Source organism: Procambarus clarkii, chromosome 29 (assembly GCF_040958095.1).
Source record: "Procambarus clarkii isolate CNS0578487 chromosome 29, FALCON_Pclarkii_2.0, whole genome shotgun sequence".
NCBI lineage: Eukaryota > Metazoa > Arthropoda > Malacostraca > Decapoda > Cambaridae > Procambarus > Procambarus clarkii.
This window is the reverse complement of record NC_091178.1, coordinates 32307890-32318629: the sequence shown is the minus strand read 5'-3', so window position 1 is coordinate 32318629 and position 10740 is coordinate 32307890.

Here is a 10740-nt window from a genome sequence, read left to right as displayed (position 1 = left end):
GGGCTCAAGAAGGGTGCCTCTTTAGTACAAGCTTGGAGTAGTTTCCTCAGAATATATTCTGGTATGTCAAGAGGAGTACAGGCTGGATCATGATACACTCTGTCGGCTATCATCCCGATTGTCTCGTCCACAGGTACGTTGGTAAACAGCGATTCTACGTCCAACGAGGCTCTTATCCCTGTGGCCCATGTGCCCCGCAGTAAGGCAACAAATTCCTTTGGAGACTTCAGGCTGAAGGTACAAGGAACATAAGGAGTCAGCAGGCCGTTGAGTCGCTTCGCCAGTCTGTACGTGGGTGTGGGTATCTGGCTAATGATTGGCCGAAGTGGGTTTCCAGGCTTGTGTGTCTTGACATTTCCATACGCATATCCAGGTTTATATTCCCCAATGATCTTTGGCAGGTGGAGTCCGGATTTCTTGGCGTTCACAGTTTCGATCAGTTTGTTGACCTTTGATTTTAATTCGGCTATAGTGTCCTTAGTTACACTTTGGAACTTAATTTGGTCAGAGAGTATGATGTTCATTTTCGCCAGATATTCGTCTTTTTTAAGAATGACATATATTGGCGACTTGTCACCTTTCCTGACAACTATCTCCTTGTTCTCACGAAGGCTTTTAGCTGCCGCTTTGAGCTCGGGGGACAGTATGGTGCTTCTGTAATTGCCTCGATTCTTTCCTCCTTCTGCAATAAGTTCTGCTTGTAAGGTATCTTTGGTAGTGACCTTCTTTTGTGTCTCGAGGTCGAATATGTCGTCCAACAGGATTTCCAACTCTACTTTCCGGGCCATTTCACTTGGTCTGGACATAACATGACAGTTTATGCCAGATTTAGGAGAGTGACTTGGTCCTCAGTGAGGTTAATTCCTGCAAGGTTCAGGAAGCCATCTCTTGGTCGTGGAATTGCCATAGGATCCTCCATATAATGTTGTTAGTTTCTTGATAATCCTTGTTTCAGTGCTGAGGTGATGTCGGTCTGTGAGGATGTCGAGGTGTTGTTCAATGCGGGATACGGATACTTTCGTCGATCTTGCTATTTCTCCACTCGTTTGTAGCATGAAGTAGTTGCGTTTTGTTGTCTTTGATTTCATTCTCTGCCTTGTATATCTGATCACGAATCAGATCCTGGCGATATTTTATCGTGAAGGCTTGATTCCTTGCTGCTGGGTCGTGCGCTTTAATATTAGTATATTTTGGTAGCAGTCTTTCCTGTAGACATATATTATTAAATATGACCGAAAAAGTAAGATTAATAATTCTAACACAAATTTTTTCAATCTTTCGTACATTTCTTTTCACTGTTGGAGGTAAATCAAAAATCAATTCTCCAAAATTCATTTTTATTTCTAGTCTGACGCGACACAAGCGCGTTTAAAATTACATTTTCAAAGACTTTAGTTTACAAATACACAACTGAATAGAACTTACGCATCTCCGATTTTATATCTACATTTGAGAGAGGTGGATGGGGTGAAGTGGCATTAATAGGGTATTAATTTCATCAACACAAGGCAGAACAAGAGGTGGTATTAATAGGGTATTAATTTCATCAACACAAGACAGAACACGAAACAATGGGTATTGAATAAAAGTGATTGCAGAAAGCCTATTGGTCCATATTTCTTGATGCTTCTATATTGAAGCGGAGTCTTGAGGTGGGTAGAATATAGTTGTGCATTAATTGGCTGTTGATAAGTTAAAATTGGTAAGTTCTATTCAGTTGTGTATAAATTGGTAAGTTCTATTCAGTTGTGTATTTGTAAACTAAAGTCTTTGAAAATGTAATAAGTTTTACGAAACGTGTTTGTGTCGCGTCAGACTAGAAATAAAAATGAATTTTGGAGAATTTATTTTTGATTTACCTCCAACAGTGAAAAGAAATGTACGAAAGATTGAGAAAATTCGTGTTAGAATTATTAATCTTACTTTTTCGGTCATATTTAATAATATATGTCTACAGGAAAGACTGCTACCAAAATATACTAATATTAAAGCGCACGACCCAGCAGCAAGGAATCAAGCCTTCACGATAAAATATCGCCAGGATGTGATTCGTGATCAGATATACAAGGCAGAGAATGAAATCAAAGACAAGAAAACGCAACTACTTCATGCTACAAACGAGTGGAGAAATAGCAACATCGAAGAAAGTATCCGTACCCGCATTGAACAACACCTCGACATCCTCACAGACCGACATCACCTCAGCACTGAAACAAGGATTATCAAGAAACTAACAACATTATATGGAGGACCTATGGCAATTCCACGACCAAGAGATGGCTTCCTGAAACTTGCAGGAATTAACCTCACTGAGGACCAAGTCACTCTCCTAAATCTGGGCATAAACTGTCATGTTATGTCCAGACCGAGTGAAATGGCCCGGAAAGTAGAGTTGGAAATCCTGTTGGAAGACATATTCGACCTCGAGACACAAAAAAAGGTCACTACCAAAGATACCTTACAAGCAGAACTTATTGCAGAAGGAGGAAAGAATCGAGGCAATTACAGAAGCACCATACTGTCCCCCGAGCTCAAAGCGGCAGCTAAAAGCCTTCGTGAGAACATGCAGATAGTTGTCAGGAGAGGTGACAAGTCGCCAATATATGTCATTCTTAAAAAAGACGAATATCTGGCGAAAATGAACATCATACTCTCTGACCAAACTAAGTTCCAAAGGGTAACGAAGGACACTACAGCCGAATTAAAAGCAAAGGTCAACAAACTGATCGAAACTGTGAACGCCAAGAAATCCGGACTCCACCTGCCAAAGATCATTGGGGAATATAAACCTGGATATGCGTATGGAAATGTCAAGACACACAAGCCTGGAAACCCACTTCGGCCAATCATTAGCCAGATACCCACACCCACGTACAGACTGGCGAAGCGACTCAACGGCCTGCTGACTCCTTATGTTTCTTGCACCTTCAGCCTGAAGTCTCCAAAGGAATTTGTTGACTTACTGCGGGGCACACGGGCCACAGGGATAAGAGCCTCGTTGGACGTAGAATCGCTGTTTACCAACGTACCTGTGGACGAGACAATCGGGATGATAGCCGACAGAGTGTATCGTGATCCAGCCTGTACTCCTCTTGACATACCAGAAAATATTCTGAGGAAACTTCTCCAAGCTTGTACTAAAGAGGCACCCTTCTTGAGCCCGGATGGGCACATGTATAAGTAAGTAGATGGGGTCGCCATGGGTTCTCCCCTAGGTGTCCTGTTTGCAAACTTCTACATGGGTACCATCGAGCAAAAAGTCTTAGTCGACATGAACTTGAAACCGGCCATATACTGCAGGTATGTTGACGACATTTTTACACAGGTACCTGATGTCAGACATCTGCAGGAGCTAAAGGAGGCATTTGAGCAGAGTTCCGTGCTGCGTTTCACTTACGAGATGGAAAAGGATGGGAAGCTGCCCTTTCTAGATGTAACAGTTATGGAAAAGAGCGGAGGTTTCCACACTGCAGTCTACACTAAGGAAACGAACATAGGAATGTTCCTAAATGCCAACAGCGACTGCCCAGACAGGTACAAGAGGAGTGTTGTTAACGCATATGTCGACCGTGCTCTCAGCCACAGCTCAGAATGGAAGCAAGTCGACGAAGAAGTCTGTAGGGTAAGGCAGGTCCTAGTCAACAACGGCTTCTCCAATGGTTTCGTGGAAGACATCATAAGAAGAAAAATGAAACGCCATGCAACCTCTGAAGAGACAACTAACACAACACCTATACCCCCTATTAGACTATTTTACAGGAACTTCTTTTCCACAGCTCATAAAACAGAGGAAAGGGTCCTGAAAGATATTGTTAATAGAAACGTTATCCCTACAGACTAAAATCAGAAGATACAACTGACAATTTACTATAAAACCAGAAAAACGGCCAGCCTACTCATCAGAAACTCTCCAGACACAAAACAGAACGCTTTAAAAGAGACTAACGTCGTCTATGCCTTCAAATGCCCTCTTGGGGACTGTAAGCTCCAAAAAACCCAGTTTATAGGCGAGACAACAACATCTCTTTCTAGGCGTTTAACGATGCATAAGCAACAGGGCTCCATTAAGGAACATATAATCTCTTCCCACAACCAAAGCATCGCCAGAGAAATCCTAGTATACAACACAGAAATCATCGATAGATACAGCGATAGCAGGCGGCTTGACGTTTGCGAGGCACTACACATCAAGAAGTCAACACCAGCAATCAACAGCCAATTAATGCACAACTATATTCTACCCACCTCAAGACTCCGCTCCAATATAGAAGCATCAAGAAATATGGACCAATAGGCTTTCTGCAATCACTTCTATTCAAAACCCATTGTTTCGTGTTCTGTCTTGTGTTGATGAAATTAATACCCTATTAATACCACCTCTTGTTCTGTCTTGTGTTGATGAAATTAATACCCTATTAATGCCACCTCACCCCATCCACCTCTCTCAAATGCAGATATAAACAAAGTCGGAGATGCGTAAGTTCTATTCAGTTGTGTATTTGTACACTAAAGTCTTTTAAAATGTAATAAGTTTTACGAAACGCGCTCGTGTCGCGTCAGACTAGAAATAAAAATGAATTTTGAAGAATTGATTTTTTATTTACCTCCAACAGTGAAAAGAAATGTACGAAAGATTGAGAAAATTCGTGTTAGAATTATTAATCTTACTTTTTCGGTCATATTTAATAATCTATGTCTACAGGAAAGACTGCTACCAAAATATACTAATATATATATATATATATATATATATATATATATATATATATATATATATATATATATATATATATATATATATATATATTTTTACGAAACGCGCCCGTGTCGCGTCAGACTAGAAATAAAAATGAATTTTGGAGAAGTGATTTTTGATTTACCTCCAACAGTGAAGCATAATGTACGAAAGATTGAGAAAATTTCGTGTTAGAATTATTAATCTTACTTTTTCGGTCATATTATATATATATATATATATATATATATATATATATATATATATATATATATATATATATATATATATATATATATATATATAAGGCACAACTCTCCTAAACACGAGAGTTAAGTATACAACTTTAGAACACTTTCCCACCAGGAGACTCGAACCCTAGCCAGCACAGAAGCCTTCCAGCAACTGGCATAACAGGTACGCCTTAACCCGCTCCACCACCCGCTCAGACCCTTAAAGGAGATGGTAATTTCGGAGTATTTAAATACACCAAAGATCACCACCTCCCAAGAGCACTAGAGCAAGTGAGGGGTCATTTAGACGTTAATTTCATCAAGTCCCTGTTAATATGGGAAGACACAGTGTCTATGCTTAAGGCACAACTCTCCTAAACACGAGAGTTAAGTATACAACTTTAGAACACTTTCCCACCAGGAGACTCGAACCCTAGCCAGCACAGAAGCCTTCCAGCAACTGGCATAACAGGTACGCCTTAACCCGCTCCACCACCCGCTCAGACCCTTAAAAGAGATGGTAATTTCGGAGTATTTAAATACACCAAAGATCACCACCTCCCAAGAGCACTAGAGCAAGTGAGGGGTCATTTAGACGTTAATTTCATCAAGTCCCTGTTAATATGGGAAGACACAGTGTCTATGCTTAAGGCACAACTCTCCTAAACACGAGAGTTAAGTATACAACTTTAGAACACTTTCCCACCAGGAGACTCGAACCCTAGCCAGCACAGAAGCCTTCCAGCAACTGGCATAACAGGTACGCCTTAACCCGCTCCACCACCCGCTCAGACCCTTAAAAGAGATGGTAATTTCGGAGTATTTAAATACACCAAAGATCACCACCTCCCAAGAGCACTAGAGCAAGTGAGGGGTCATTTAGACGTTAATTTCGTCAAGTCCCTGTTAATATGGGAAGACACAGTGTCTATGCTTAAGGCACAACTCTCCTAAACACGAGAGTTAAGTATACAACTTTAGAACACTTTCCCACCAGGAGACTCGAACCCTAGCCAGCACAGAAGCCTTCCAGCAACTGGCATAACAGGTACGCCTTAACCCGCTCCACCACCCGCTCAGACCCTTAAAAGAGATGGTAATTTCGGAGTATTTAAATACACCAAAGATCACCACCTCCCAAGAGCACTAGAGCAAGTGAGGGGTCATTTAGACGTTAATTTCATCAAGTCCCTGTTAATATGGGAAGACACAGTGTCTATGCTTAAGGCACAACTCTCCTAAACACGAGAGTTAGGTATACAACTTTAGAACACTTTCCCACCAGGAGACTCGAACCCTAGCCAGCACAGAAGCCTTCCAGCAACTGGCATAACAGGTACGCCTTAACCCGCTCAGACCCTTAAAAGAGATGGTAATTTCGGAGTATTTAAATACACCAAAGATCACCACCTCCCAAGAGCACTAGAGCAAGTGAGGGGTCATTTAGACGTTAATTTCATCAAGTCCCTGTTAATATGGGAAGACACAGTGTCTATGCTTAAGGCACAACTCTCCTAAACACGAGAGTTAAGTATACAACTTTAGAACACTTTCCCACCAGGAGACTCGAACCCTAGCCAGCACAGAAGCCTTCCAGCAACTGGCATAACAGGTATGCCTTAACCCGCTCCACCACCCGCTCAGACCCTTAAAAGAGATGGTAATTTCGGAGTATTTAAATACACCAAAGATCACCACCTCCCAAGAGCACTAGAGCAAGTGAGGGGTCATTTAGACGTTAATTTCATCAAGTCCCTGTTAATATGGGAAGACACAGTGTCTATGCTTAAGGCACAACTCTCCTAAACACGAGAGTTAAGTATACAACTTTAGAACACTTTCCCACCAGGAGACTCGAACCCTAGCCAGCACAGAAGCCTTCCAGCAACTGGCATAACAGGTACGCCTTAACCCGCTCCACCACCCGCTCAGACCCTTAAAAGAGATGGTAATTTCGGAGTATTTAAATACACCAAAGATCACCACCTCCCAAGAGCACTAGAGCAAGTGAGAGGTCATTTAGACGTTAATATCATCAAGTTCCTGTTAATATGGGAAGACACAGTGTCTATGCTTAAGGCACAACTCTCCTAAACACGAGAGTTAAGTATACAACTTTAGAACACTTTCCCACCAGGAGACTCGAACCCTAGCAAGCACAGAAGCCTTCCAGCAACTGGCATAACAGGTACGCCTTAACCCGCTCCACCACCCGCTCAGACCCTTAAAAGAGATGGTAATTTCGGAGTATTTAAATACACCAAAGATCACCACCTCCCAAGAGCACTAGAGCAAGTGAGGGGTCATTTAGACGTTAATTTCATCAAGTCCCTGTTAATATGGGTGAGTCTCCTGGTGGGAAAGTGTTCTAAAGTTGTATACTTAACTCTCGTGTTTAGGAGAGTTGTGCCTTATATATATATATATATATATATATATATATATATATATATATATATATATATATATATATATATGTATATATATATATATATATATATATATATATATATATATATGTATATATATATATATATATATATATATATATATATATATATATATATATATATATATATATATATATATATATATATATATATATATATATATATATATATATATATATATTTTGGTAGCAGTCTTTCCTGTAGACATATATTATTAAATATGACCGAAAAAGTAAGATTAATAATTCTAACACGAATTTTCTCAATCTTTCGTACATTTCTTTTCACTGTTGGAGGTAAATCAAAAATCAATTCTCCAAAATTCATTTTTATTTCTAGTCTGACTCGACACGAGCGCGTTTCGTGCAACTTATTACATTTTCAAAGACTTTAGTTTACAAATACACAACTGAATAGAACTTACGCATCTCCGACTTTGTTTATATCTGCATTTGAGAGAGGTGGATGGGGTGAGGTGGCATTAATAGGGTATTAATTTCATCAACACAAGACAGAACAAGAGGTGGCATTAATAGGGTATTAATTTCATCAACACAAGACAGAACACGAAACAATGGGTATTGAATAGAAGTGTATGTAGAAAGCCTATTGGTCCATATTTCTTGATGCTTCTATATTGGAGCGGAGTCTTGAGGTGGGTAGAATATAGTTGTGCATTAATTGGCTGTTGATTGCTGGTGTTGACTTCTTGATGTGAAGTGCCTCGCAAACGTCAAGCCGCCTGCTATCGCTGTATCTATCGATGATTTCTGTGTTGTTTACTAGGATTTCTCTGGCAATGGTTTGGTTGTGGGAAGAGACCAAACCATCGCCAGAGAAATCCTAGTAAACAACACAGAAATCATCGATAGATACAGCGATAGCAGGCGGCTTGACGTTTGCGAGGCACTACACATCAAGAAGTCAACACCAGCAATCAACAGCCAATTAATGCACAACTATATTTTACCCACCTCAAGACTCCGCTCCAATATAGAAGCATCAAGAAATATGGACCAATAGGCTTTCTGCAATCACTTCTATTCAAAACCCATTGTTTCGTGTTCTGTCTTGTGTTGATGAAATTAATACCCTATTAATACCACCTCTTGTTCTGTCTTGTGTTGATGAAATTAATACCCTATTAATGCCACCTCACCCCATCCACCTCCCTCAAATGCAGATATAAACAAAGTCGAAGATGCGTAAGTTCTATTCAGTTGTGTATTTGTAAACTAAAGTCTTTGAAAATGTAATAAGTTTTACGAAACGCGCTCGTGTCGCGTCAGACTAGAAATAAAAATGAATTTTGGAGAATTGATTTTTTATTTACCTCCAACAGTGAAAAGAAATGTACGAAAGATTGAGAAAATTCGTGTTAGAATTATTAATCTTACTTTTTCGGTCATATTTAATAATATATGTCTACAGGAAAGACTGCTACCAATATATATATATATATATATATATATATATATATATATATATATATATATATATATATATATATATATATATATATATATATATATATATATATATAAGGCACAACTCTCCTAAACACGAGAGTTAAGTATACAACTTTAGAACACTTTCCCACCAGGAGACTCGAACCCTAGCCAGCACAGAAGCCTTCCAGCAACTGGCATAACAGGTACGCCTTAACCCGCTCCACCACCCGCTCAGACCCTTAAAAGAGATGGTAATTTCGGAGTATTTAAATACACCAAAGATCACCACCTCCCAAGAGCACTAGAGCAAGTGAGGGGTCATTTAGACGTTAATTTCATCAAGTCCCTGTTAATATGGGAAGGCACAGTGTCTATGCTTAAGGCACAACTCTCCTAAACACGAGAGTTAAGTATACAACTTTAGAACACTTTCCCACCAGGAGACTCGAACCCTAGCCAGCACAGAAGCCTTCCAGCAACTGGCATAACAGGTACGCCTTAACCCGCTCCACCACCCGCTCAGACCCTTAAAAGAGATGGTAATTTCGGAGTATTTAAATACACCAAAGATCACCACCTCCCAAGAGCACTAGAGCAAGTGAGGGGTCATTTAGACGTTAATTTCATCAAGTCCCTGTTAATATGGGAAGACACAGTCTCTATGCTTAAGGCACAACTCTCCTAAACACGAGAGTTAAGTATACAACTTTAGAACACTTTCCCACCAGGAGACTCGAACCCTAGCCAGCACAGAAGCCTTCCAGCAACTGGCATAACAGGTACGCCTTAACCCGCTCCACCACCCGCTCAGACCCTTAAAAGAGATGGTAATTTCGGAGTATTTAAATACACCAAAGATCACCACCTCCCAAGAGCACTAGAGCAAGTGAGGGGTCATTTAGACGTTAATTTCATCAAGTCCCTGTTAATATGGGAAGACACAGTCTCTATGCTTAAGGCACAACTCTCCTAAACACGAGAGTTAAGTATACAACTTTAGAACACTTTCCCACCAGGAGACTCGAACCCTAGCCAGCACAGAAGCCTTCCAGCAACTGGCATAACAGGTACGCCTTAACCCGCTCCACCACCCGCTCAGACCCTTAAAAGAGATGGTAATTTCGGAGTATTTAAATACACCAAAGATCACCACCTCCCAAGAGCACTAGAGCAAGTGAGGGGTCATTTAGACGTTAATTTCATCAAGTCCCTGTTAATATGGGAAGACACAGTCTCTATGCTTAAGGCACAACTCTCCTAAACATGAGAGTTAAGTATACAACTTTAGAACACTTTCCCACCAGGAGACTCGAACCCTAGCCAGCACAGAAGCCTTCCAGCAACTGGCATAACAGGTACGCCTTAACCCGCTCCACCACCCGCTCAGACCCTTAAAAGAGATGGTAATTTCGGAGTATTTAAATACACCAAAGATCACCACCTCCCAAGAGCACTATAGCAAGTGAGGGGTCATTTAGACGTTAATTTCATCAAGTCCCTGTTAATATGGGAAGACACAGTGTCTATGCTTAAGGCACAACACTCCTAAACACGAGAGTTAAGTATACAACTTTAGAACACTTTCCCACCAGGAGACTCGAACCCTAGCCAGCACAGAAGCCTTCCAGCAACTGGCATAACAGGTACGCCTTAACCCGCTCCACCAACCGCTCAGACCGCATAGACACTGTGTCTTCCCATATTAACAGGGACTTGATGAAATTAACGTCTAAATGACCCCTCACTTGCTCTAGTGCTCTTGTGAGGTGGTGATCTTTGGTGTATTTAAATACTCCGAAATTACCATCTCTTTTAAGGGTGGTGGAGCGGGTTAAGGCGTACCTGTTATGCCAGTTGCTGGAAGGCTTCTG